The sequence below is a fragment of the Ictidomys tridecemlineatus genome, chromosome 2, assembly GCF_052094955.1.
Source record: "Ictidomys tridecemlineatus isolate mIctTri1 chromosome 2, mIctTri1.hap1, whole genome shotgun sequence".
NCBI lineage: Eukaryota > Metazoa > Chordata > Mammalia > Rodentia > Sciuridae > Ictidomys > Ictidomys tridecemlineatus.
The window spans coordinates 110,029,961-110,042,731 of record NC_135478.1 but is presented as its reverse complement, the minus strand read 5'-3'; the positions used below and the strand labels follow the sequence as shown (position 1 = coordinate 110,042,731).

General features: G+C 34.1%; 1 pseudogene; it reads left to right on the top strand.

The window, feature by feature from the left end:
* Nucleotides 1–10,921: 10,921 nt before the first annotated feature.
* Nucleotides 10,922–11,668, top strand: LOC101970329 (dnaJ homolog subfamily B member 6 pseudogene; annotated as a pseudogene).
* Nucleotides 11,669–12,771: the final 1,103 nt, after the last annotated feature.

The following is a 12,771-nucleotide window of genomic DNA, read 5'->3' as shown; positions in this document are numbered from 1 at the left end:
TGGGAAACTGTAAAGGCAGTACTGAGAGGAAAGTTCATTGCCTGTAGTTCATCTGTTAATAGAAGAAAAACTCAACAAATAAATGACCTATAGTACATTGCAAAGTCCTAGAAAAACAAGAAGAAATCAACACCAAAAGGAGTAGAAGACAAGAAATAATTAAAATAAGAGCTGAAATATTTGAAATAAAAAACTGAAAATGATGAAAAAAAATGGTAATCAAAAAAAGTAAAATTGACAATCTCTTGACCATGCTAACAAAGAGAAGGGAAAAGAATACTCAAATTACTAGCATATGTGATGAGAATAAATATATCAGAAGAGGTATAAAGAAGAACATACAGAAGATAATTAGAAATTATTTTGAAAACTTGTACTTCAATAAAATATATAATATCAAAGGCATTGACAATTTTCTAAGAGCCACAGAACTTGCCCAAATTGAATCAGGAAAGTATACACAATTTAAACTGACCAATTTCAAGCAAATAAATAGAAGATGCCATCAAGTGCCCACCAACTAAGAAAAGCCCAGAACAAAATGGATACATAGCTGACTTCTTCAATACCTATAAGGAAGAACTAATACTTATACTCTTCAAATTATTTTATATAATTGAAAAAGAGAAAACATTTACAAACTCATTCTATTAGTCCAATATCAACCTAATTTCACAACTAGGCAAAAAAATGTCATACCAATAAGTCTAATGAACATGCATGCAAAAATCCTCATTAAAATTATAGCAAATAAAATAAAAAAATATATAAAAAAGGTAGTGCACCATGATTAAGGTGGGGTCATTACTAGAGCTGCAAGGATGTTTCAACATACAAAAATCAATAAATGTAATTAATCACACTAATAGACTTAAAGATAAGAATCATATGTCATTGTAATAGATGCAGAAAAAATTTTTGACAAGATCCAACACCCATCTATTTTCAAAACACTAGAAAAGCTAGGAAAAACTGGAACATATGTCAACATCATAAAAGCTACCTATGCTAAGCCCCAGGTTAACATAATTGTAAATGGAAAAAACATTGAAACCACTCCCTGTAAAAATGGAAATAAGACACCTCTTCTATTTAACTTAGTTGTTGAAACCCTAGCCAGAGCAATTAGACAGACAAAATAAGTTAAATGATTATTGATAGAAAAAGAAAAACTCAAAATATAACTATTTGCCAATGATGTGATTCTATACCTAGAAGACCAAAAAAAATTCCACCAGAAAATATCTAGAACTAGTAAACAATTCAGTAAAGTAGGAGGAAATAAAGTCAACACCCATATATCAAAGATATTTCTGTATATCAGTGACACATCCTTGGAAAGAAAAATGAAAAAAAAGTACCACATTTACAATAGCCTCAAAAATAAATAAATAAATAAAATACTTTGGAGTCAACCAAACAAAGGAGATAAAAGATCTCTACAATGAAAACTACAGAAAGCCACAGAAAAAAATTAAAAAGACCTTAGAAGATGAAAAAATCTATCTTGCTCTTGGATAGGCAGAATTTATATTATTAAAATGATCATACTACCAAAAGCACTATACAGATTTAATGCAATTCCAATCAAAATCTCAATGACATTTCTCAGAGAAATAGAAAAAAGCTATCATAAAATTCATCTGGAAAAATAAGAGACTCAGAATAGCTAAAGCAAACTTTAGCAAGAAGAATGAAGCAGGTGGCATCACTATACCAGAACTTAAACTAAATTGCAGAGCAATAGTAACAAACAACAGCTTGGTATTGGCATGTAAATAAACTGGAAGACCAATGGTTCAGAATAGAGGACACAGATATTAACCCACATAATTACAGTTATTTTATTAGACAATGGTGCCAAAAATGTTCATTGGAGAAAAGATAGCCTCTTCAACAAATGGTGCTTCGAAAACTGGAAATCCATATGCAACATAATGATATTAAACCCTTATTGCTCACAATGCAGAAAACTCAACTCAAAATGGATCAAATACCTAGGAATTAAACCACAGACACTGCATCTAATAGAAGAAAAATTAGTCCCAAATCTTCATGTCGGATTAGTCCCTGACTTTCTTAATAAGACTCTTTTAGCAGAAGAATAAAAATTAAGGATCAATAAATGGGATGGATTTCAACTAAAAGGTTTCTTCTTAGCAAGAGAAACCATCAGTGAAAGTGAATAGAGAACCTATGTTTTTGGAGCAAATTTTTACCACAAGCATATCAGGTACAGCACTAATCTCTAGGGTATATAAAGAACTCAAAATGCTAAACACCAAACAAACAAATAACAACAACAAAATAGAAACAAATAACCCAGTCAATAAATGGGCCAAGGAACTAAACAGACACAGACACTTCTCAGAAGAATATATACAATCAGTTAATAAATAGATGAAAAAAACTTTCAACATCTCTAGAAATTAGAGAAATGCAATTCAAAATCTCTCTAAGATTTCATCTCACTCCAGTCAAAATGGCAGCTATTAAGAATACAAACAACAATAAGTGTTGGTAAGGTTGTGAGGGGGGAAAGCACATTCATACATTGCTGGTGGGACTGTGAATTGGTGCAGCCAATAGGGAAATCAGTATGGAGATTCCTTGGAAAACTGAGAATGGAAACACCATTTGACCGAGCTATCCCAGCATACCCAAAGGATTTAAAAACAGCTTTCAACAGGCTCACAGCCACATAATGTTTAAAGCAACACAATTCATAATAGCTAAACTATGGAACCAATCTAGATGCCTTCCAGTAGATGAACAAATAAAGAAAATATGGTATACATACACAATTGAATAAAAGAGAATAAAATCATGGCATTTGTGGATAAATGGATGGATCTGGAGAATATAATGCTAAGTGAATTTAGCCAATCCCAAAAAACCTAAATTCTGAATGTCTTCTCTGATATAAGGAGGCTGATTCATAGTGGGGTTGGGAAGGGGAGCATGGGAGGAATAGAGGAATTTTTGATAGGGGAAAGGAATAGAACCAAAAGGAAAGGGGTATAGGGGTAGAAAAGACGGTGGAATGAGATTGACTTCATAACCTAACTGCAGGTATAGAGATGCAAATATGGTGTGAATATACTTTGTATACAACCAGAGATATAAAAAATTGTGTTCAATATTGTGCTCTATAAAATTGTAGTAAGAATTGTAATTCATTCTGATCTCATATATAACAAATTAAAATTTAAAAAAAAATAATATCAAAAAAATTTTTTAAATAACTTCACTGTTTATAATAAGACATCAGATTCTGGTTTATTTTAGTGGCATACCATAATTCTCTCTCATTACACAATGTTATAGAATCTGTAAAAAGCAAAATCAAAAAACTTAAAAAATTATATTAATACTAAAAATAATAAAATTATCAATTATCACCAGTAAAGGAGGTATAGCACAAAAGTCGAAACCCATCAAGTCAATAACCCATTATATCATTATAACTCTCTATATAACAATGTTTTATTTAAATTATAAATTATTCATAATTACATACATGTAATAAAATTTTAGCAGTGATCAATGTCTATGCATCTGGAAAGAATAATTGTACTTGCATATTAGACACTCAATTCTGTAAATGCATTGTCTTTAAAAAAGTATCATTGGGTTAAGCATGTTAAGATCTCTGGTGTGTCTGTAGATTGCCATATAAGAGTCTGCTTTATTTTGTCCTTTTATATGCTTTTTTTGAACTTCTAAATCTTAGACTTAGGTAAACCATCCCTGTGAATAATATAATTCAGATGTCCTGCTTCAACTGGTAGCTGTAAAATTTAAAAGTTTTAAAAATGTGGGTTTTTTTGCCCTGTGTAAAATATTTTTTAAGCTTAATTTCAAATTTTAATATTCCAAAGCCTTAGAAAATAACAATAAAGTTATTTTATTTTATTTTTGTCATAATATCAAGCTTAATTAAAAGAATAATCTGTATTTAAAGTGCTCTTATTTAGTAATCTTAGAACTTGCACTTGTTTTTAAATTAACAAAGAAGGGAATTATAGTGGTAACTTAATATTCTCATTTAATTGATTTATTCTTCCTGTGAATAACAAGTGTATTCTTGCATGAATACAGTAATTCACAGCTTGGCTTTAGTGAATGGGTCAGCTCTAGCAATCTGAGCACAAGTGATCATTCCTTTTGATTTCCATATCACCTTCTGTCACCTGAACTCACATAGAACATTCAGTTTCGCTGTATGTTCATTTTCATGTCAGTGTCTTTGTGCAACATTTAAATTATTCCATAAATGTGTAGCTTAATTCATTGCTACTTTAATATGCACAATGTAATGATGGATTATATTTAGTGTTACTTAATGTGCTTATTAATTTTTATTTGTTGTTTTATATGTACATGATCATAGGGTTTATTTTGAACATTATACATTACGAGTATAACCCATTACAATTTTGATCCCATTCTTGTGGTTGAACATAATGAGAAGTTACACCGGTCGTTTACTCATATATGATCAAAGAAAATTCATACCTGAGCCATTCTACTCTCTTCCCTATTGTCATCCCCCCCTTCCCTTCATTCCTCTTTGTCTAATCCAATGAACTTCTATACTTGCCCTCCCTACTCTCCCTTGCTATGGGTTGGCATCTGTGTATCAGAGAAAGCATTTGGCATTTGAATTTTGGGGACTGGCATATTTCACTTAGCATGATAGTCTCATTTCCATCCATTTACTGAAAAATGCCATAATTTTATTTCCCCTTATGGCTGAGTAATATTCCATTTTGTATATATATACCACATTGTTTATGCATTCATCTATTGAAAAGATTCTGGGTTGGTTTCATAGTTTTGCGCTTGTGAATTGAGCTGCTATAAACATTGTTGTAACTGCATCACTGTAGTCTGCTGATTTTAAGTCCTTTAGATATATACTGAGGAGTGGGATAACTGAGTCAAATGGTGGTTCCATTCCAAGTTTTCTAAGGAATCTTCATACTGATTTCCAGAGTGGTTCTACCAGTTTACTGTTCCACCATCATGTGCTTATTTTCTATCTGGAAATTTTACTATGACACATCAATCAATTCATATGATGTGTTTTATATTGCTTGGTATGAAGAGCTTAAATATTCTGAGTTGATATTTGTAGATAAAGTTAGAGAATAGGATAATCAAAAGAAAACTCTGTATATGCTTGGGGATTTGGCTACACTTATGAAGAATAAAACAATTAAACATGTTGATCAGCAATGAAGTAAAGAAAAAATTTTGTCTTTCTTTTTCTGAATTAAAGGGAAAGTGGAACTTGGCCTGTGGGGGAAAAATGATCTGCAGAAAATTAACAGTCATTGCAGTTGAGAGTACCATGTGAGGGTCGAGAAATATTTTTTTTATTAAAACTACAGAAAATCACAAGTGGGCCTACATTGCCTATCCTCATATGTAGAAGAAAGAAGGAAGGAAACAAGAAAGAAAGAAAGGAGAAAATAATGATTAAAATTTAATATATTAAAATTTATGAATTTTAATTAGTTGATAATGCAAACATTCACTTTTAATTAATATTAAAATAATCTATTAATCAGAAATGTAAATTATGTATTTCAATCATTATATTATCACTTTCATAAATATGAAATATATTAGATGGAAAAATGTATGCAAAAAAACCATAATTGCTTGATTTTTAATTCTATTTCTATTTAATTACAAATTGTGATAGAGTTGAAAAGTACCAAACAATCGTGAGTTGAGTTTCATTTCTAAGTATGAAAGTTTACAGGCCTTAGAATGGCACTTTGATTATCCTAAGATCTGGGACTGTCAAAATTATGAAAACATATTCAACATCTCTAGCAGTTAGGGAAATGCAAATGAAAACTACACTGAGATTTCGTCTCACTCTAATCAGGATGGCAATCATGAAGAATAGATGCAATAAAAAATGTTCGTGACGATGTTGGGAAAAAAAGCACTCATACATTGCTGGTGGGACAACAACTGGTACAACCTTTCTGAAAAGCATTATGCAGGTTCCTTAGAAAACTTGAAATAGAACCACAACTTGACCAAATTATCTCACTCCTCAGTTCATACCCAAGGGACTTATAAATGGCATTTACATAGCTTCATCAATGTTTATAGCAGATTTATTCACAATAGCCAAGATATGGAAGCAGCCTAGGTGTCCTTCAACTAATTAAGTAATAAAGAAAATGTGGTGTATATACACAATGGAATACTACTCAGCCATAGGAAAAATGGAATTATGACTTTTGCAAGTAAATGGATGGAACTGGAGACTACCTAAGTGAAATAAGCCAATATCCCCCAAAATACAAAGGTCAAATGTTCTCCCTGATATGTGGTTTCTAACTCACAATAAACATGAAGGGAGGTAGGAAAGAATAGAATTTCATTGGATTAGAAAAAGGGCAATGAAGAGAAGGAAGTGGGAATGGGATTAGGAAAGATAGTAGAATGAATCAGACATTATTTTTCTATGTGCATATATGAATACAAAAACTTTACAACCAGAAAATGGAAAGTTAGACTCTATATATTTATAATGTCACAATGCATTCTAATTTCATTGATAAATAATAAGAACAAAAATATAAAATAAATAATAAAAATATAATATAAAATGTAGAGGTTTTAAAAATTCAGTGTATGATCTACTTCATTAGTTGGAATCATAGGACCCTTCTGAAATACACTGAGTATTATTGAACAAATATGAACAAAAGGCTGATATTCATGCCTAAACTACCTGCATCCCTGCCAGGGCCTAAAAGACAATGCATTTTTATCTATGTCTGAAGACATTCATTAGTCCTATAACTTGAGTCCTTTCAGTCCTTCCAGCCCCTATGACATTCCATGTAGCCAATGGTGACAGAATTGCTATTTGGTTGTGACTGACACGGAGTCACAACCCTCAGCCTCACTTGCTGACAATAATGGTTACAAACATGTGAACTGAGAAAGCTAAAAGACATGCATACTAGTATCTTCTAAATAGCATCAAATAGCTACTCATAAGATTTTGCAACTGAGTTCCTTGCCAAGCCCAATGTGAAAGGACCTGTGGAACAGTCTTTGTGCTGTGGATAAATGTGATGGCACCCTGCAAGCTAATAAAACCATAAAGTTTATGTTCACCTGTTTAATACTGACCTGAGAAAAAAATGTGTCAAAGATACCATCTTAGACCTGTCTAAGGAGGAATCAAGATAATTATGCACAAATTCACCACGAGGAGTCTGAGAAGAGGAAGAAGGTCATTCTAAAGTAATGGGGAGGCCACAGAAGGGACTCACTGGCCTGCACCCTAGGCAAAGACAGTGGGGATTACTGTCTCATGGGATTCTGATCAGAATGTAACAGGATGATATGCATGAGTTTGGACAACAGGGGGCACGGCAGACCAGTTAAGAGGGGTCAGGAAGGAACCACTAGTGTAATGAGCCACCTGTAATGAGCCTGCTGCTCTCTTGTTAGGGCTTTCAGCTGTGACGTCCAACGCCCCTAAGCCAGGCCTACTCCACTCCTGCACACCCATATGTCATCTTTATGTACTGGAGTCTGAATTAGGGCCCAGAGTGTAATCAGGAAACCTGGAGGAATTTAATTTGCATGCATATTCCCTCCCTTTCTGGGAGTATTAAGAGGTCAAGTGAGAGACTGCTCAGCTTTAGGAACAGAAAGCAGAGCTCAGGATGACCTTCACCATGGCTTGTTCCTATCTCCTCCTCACATTCCTTATTCAGTGCACAGGTGACATGATATGGAGGAGAGATAGGGTGTGGGAGTCCTCTGATATGGGCCCTGATTCTACTGTTGTTTCTAAACAAAACTTAAGTTCTCGATGTTTTCTCAATTCCAGGGTCCTGGGCCCAGTCTGTGCTGACTCAGCAGCCCTCACTCTCTGGGACTCCAGGACAGAAGGTCACCATCTCCTGCACTGGGAGCAGCACAAATATTGGGGATGGCTATAATGTGCACTGGTACCAGCAGCTCCCAGAAACGGCCCCCAAACTCATCATCTATGATAGTAGTACTCGACCCTCAGGGGTCCCTGATCGTTTCTCTGGCTCCAGATCTGGAAACTCTGGTTCACTGACCATCACTGGGCTTCTGCTTGAGGATGAGGCTGACTATTACTGTCAGTCTTATGACAAAAGCCTTAAGGCACCCACAGTGCTCCAGGCTCATGGGGAAGTAAGACAAGAACCCCTTTACCATCTGTCAGGAGGATAAACACCCCACAGCTTTGCTCAGGCCTGCCCTATAGCTTGTTCTGCTAGCTCTGCTATAGGCCCAGCTGAATCTCCTGGTGCTTCTTTGAGAAGCCTCTTGTACTCTGTCCAGAGTCATTCAGGGCAGCATGTTCCTAGGAAAATGTCTCCATATAAACATAAATTTGTGTTGCTCTTTAACTTGAGAAACAGAACAGGATGGTGTATCTCTTTGTCCTGATAATTAGGAGGTAAGGCAGCCAGTGCAACCCCAGTCATCTCAGACTTGACATCTGATGGGGAAAACTGTAGTTCCATCCTCCATTCTTCCCAATTTTCAGAATTCTTCAACTGTGTCTACTTCCCCTTATCCCTCATTCTCTATGTTTGTGATTCATGTTTTTGCCTAATTTGATGTAACTTTTCTAACAGGAAATATTTGACAGACAATAAAACACCTATATGTGAAAAGTTTGATAAATTTTGAGACCTTTTCACACCTTTGGGGACATCAGCATAATCAGGCAAAAGAATCCATGCCTCTGCCCACAAGCCTCCTTTGCCTATCCATCAGGACCCAGCAATTATACTTACAAATTAGACATTGAATTCTGTAAATGCATTGTCTTTAAAATACTATCATCAAGTTAAACATATAAACATCTCTGATAGCTCTGTAGATTGACATTTTAGAGCTTGTTATATGTTGTCTTTTTATTTGCTTTTTCTTGAGTGGTGGTACCAGCGATCAAACTCAGGGGCACTTGACCACTGAGCCACATCTCCAGCCCTAGTTTTGTATTTTGAAATAAGATCTCACAGAGTTGCTAGGGCTTTACTTTTGCTAAGGCTGGCTTTGAACTCGCAGTCCTCCTTCCTCAGCCTCCAGAGTCACTGGGATTATAGGCATGTGCCACCACTCCTGGCTTATTTACTTTTTAAAAAACTCTTTAATCTTAGACTAATGAAGACTGCACAAATAATAGTATTTATAAGTTCTGCTTCTAGTGGAAGTAGTAAAAATAAATAGTGTTAAAAGTAAACTTTTTTGCTCTGAGATATTTTTCAACATTTTCAAATTTCAATACTCGAAAGCCATAGAACATAATAAAATGGTTTTTAATACTTATTTTTAGTTGTATATGGACAAAATAACTTTATTTTATTTATGCTTTATGTGATGTTGAGGATTGAATCCAGTGCCTCACACGTTCTAGTCAAGTGCTCTACGTCAGAGCCACAACCCCAGCCCTAATTTTTTTTTTTTTTACTTTTGTCATAATATCAAGCCTGGTTGAGAAAATAGTGTTCATTTAAAGTCTTCCAGATCAGTAATCTTAGAACTTGCACTTGTGTTTAAATTAATGAAGACAGGAATTATTATAGCCTGATAATATCCTCATTTAAGTGGTTTATTCTTCCTATTAATAACCAATGTTTGCATGCATCCATGCAGTAGTCCACAGATGGCTTTGGTAAATGGGTGAGTCCATGCTAGCAGAGCATAAGTCATCATTTCTTGTGATTTCCACATCACCTTCAGGGACCTGGAAGCACAATGAACATACAGTTTTAGTATAGGTTTATTTTCACATCAATGACTTTGTGGAATATTTAAACCATTCATAGTTCTGTAGCTGATTTTATTACTACTTCAAAATGCACACTCTAATGATAGATAAGATTTTGTGTTATTTCATGTGCTTATTTTATATTTGTTGTTTTTAGATATACATGACTGTAGGGTATATTTTGACATATCACACATATATGAGGTAAAACCCATTACAATTTTGATCCCATTTTTGTGGTTGAACATAATGTAGAGTACACTTGTCATTTATTAATATATAAACACAGGAAAGTTATGTCCAATTCATTCTATTATTCTATTGTCTTTCCTATTCTCATCCCTCCTTTCCTTCATTTCCCATTTGTCTAATCTACTGAACTTCAATACTTTCCCTCCCTACTCTCCTTTGCTATGGGTTAGCATCCACACATCATAGAGAAAAATTCAATCTTTGGCTTTTTGGTATGAGTTTATTTCTTTTAGAATGATAGTCTCCAGTTCTATCCATTTACCTGCAAATGCCATAATTTCATTTTTTTGATTATAAAAATATTTTATTTTATTTTTTTTAAATTTTTTATTGTTGGTCATTCAAAACATTAAATTTCATTTTTCTTTATGGATGAGTAACATCCATTGTGTATGTATATACACATTTTCTTTTTCCATTGATCTGTTGAAAGGCACCAGTGTTAGTTCCATAGCTTGGATATTGTGAAGTGAGCTTCTATAAACATTGATGTGGCTGCATTACTTTAGACTGCTGATTTTATGTTTTTTGGGTATATGAGGAGGAGTAGGATAAGTAGGTGGTTCCATTCCGTGTTTGCTAAGAAATCTCCTTAGTGATTTTCAGAGTGATTGCACCAGTTTCCAGTTCTTATTTGTATCTGCAATTTTTTTCCAAAACATTCATCATTTTATATAATTTGTTTCATGTTGCTTGGTGTAAAGAGTAAATATACTGGGTTTACTTCCTGTTTGGTGTTGGAGAAAGGAAAGTGTGAAGAGCCACTGTCATTGCCACCAAAGCAGCCTTAACACACCCTGAGCACCTTTCTGCCCACCTGGACCTGTCTCCTGCATCATTGGACTTGTTCCAACAATCTATTAAAACATGGTGGATTACTATGAAGTTCTAGGCGTGCAGAGACATGCCTCACCTGAGGATATCAAATATCGGAATATCAAATATCAAATATCGGAAACTTGCACTAAAGTGGCATCCAGATAAAAATCCTGAAAACAAAGAAGCAGCAGAGAGAAAATTCAAACAAGTAGCTGAGGCATATAAGTTATTATCAGATGCTAAAAAAAAAAAAACGGGATATCTATGTCAAGTTTGGCAAAGAAGGCTTAAATGGTGGAGGTGGAGGTGGAAGTCATTTTGACAGTCCATTTGAGTTTGGCTTCACCTTCTGGAACCCAGATGATGTCTTCAGGGAATATTTTGGTGGAAGGGACCCATTTTCCTTCCGCTTCATTGAAGACCCATTTGAAGATTGTGTTGGGAACCAAAGATGTCCCCAAGGAAGCAGAAGCCGAGGTGCAGGCTTGTTTTTCGCCACTTTCAGTTGACTTCCATCATTTGAAGGTGGATTTTCTGCATTTGATACAGGATTTACTTCTTTTGGGTCACTAGGTCTTGGTGACCTTAATTCATTATCTTCTACAGCATTTAGTGGTAGTGGGATGAGTAACTTCAAATCTATATCAACTTCTACCAAAATAGTAAATGGGAGAGAAATCACTACAAAAGAATTATCAAGAATGGTCAAGAAAGAGTAGAAGTTGAAGAAGATGAACAGTTAAAGTCCTAAAGATAAATGGTAGGGAGCAGCTGCTATGCTTGGATAACAAGTAATTCAATGCACGCATTTATGCATTTAACAGAAATGTTAAACTATAACAAGCACCATTTGAGGATTAACAGGAACATTTTTTGGAAGATTTCGGAGAAACTGGACTTTCAGTATAATTGTATTTAATCTAAAGTATTTATAAAAAGCTCATCGGTGTTCCTATTTGTCATAGACTTTTGAATTAATTGTTGGGACCACGCAATAGGACCATTTTTTTGTCTTTAAAATTGTTGTAATCTCTGTCTGCAGTTTGCTTTTTCATTAAGCGTAATCCAAGGTGAGCCTTGACTTTGAATAATCCTAGGAAAAGATTGTATTCTAACAGCAGCATGGATCTGCTTCGCATTGTGTTTGACTTGTGAGCCAAGTAGTGTCAGCCTGCTGTGAACATTGCCAGGATGAGGCTCCTGTAGAAGTAATTTGATTTTTTTTTCAGTATGTAGTAATGAAAGATATTAATGCATTAATGATAATACATTTCTGGTTTAATATAAATTTAAGGTTGTTTTCTAGTTGGGTCTGAATGCTTTCAACTTAGTAAAGTTTTGACAATTGTTTAAATATGTAATGTTAAGCTTAGGTTTAAAAATCTGGTAAACTAGGTCTTTGTCATTTGCTCAAAAAAAAAAAAAGAAAATAAATGTGAATGTGTTTGGTGCATTTTTTTCCTGAAAATAAATAAATAAATAGATAGATAGATAGATAGATAGATACATACATACATACATACATACATACATACATACATATACTGGGTTTATATTTGGTGATAAAATTAGAGAAGAGAGTAATCAAAGAAAAAATCTGTATGTGCTGGTGGATTTGGACACACTCATGAAGAAGAGGAGAATTAAATTTTCTGATCTGTAGTGGAGTAGAGAAAACATTTTTGTCTTTCTCTTTCTGAATTGAAGGTCAAGTTTAGTTTGGCTTATAGAAAGAAATAATCTGCAAGAAATTAACAATCATTAAAGTTGAGAGAACCATGTGAAGGTGGAGAAATAAATTTTCATTAAAACTAAATAAAATCAAAAGGGGATCTATATTGCCTATTTTTCACATGTAGGTAAATGAAGAAAGAAAGAAAATAATGATTAAATTTTTA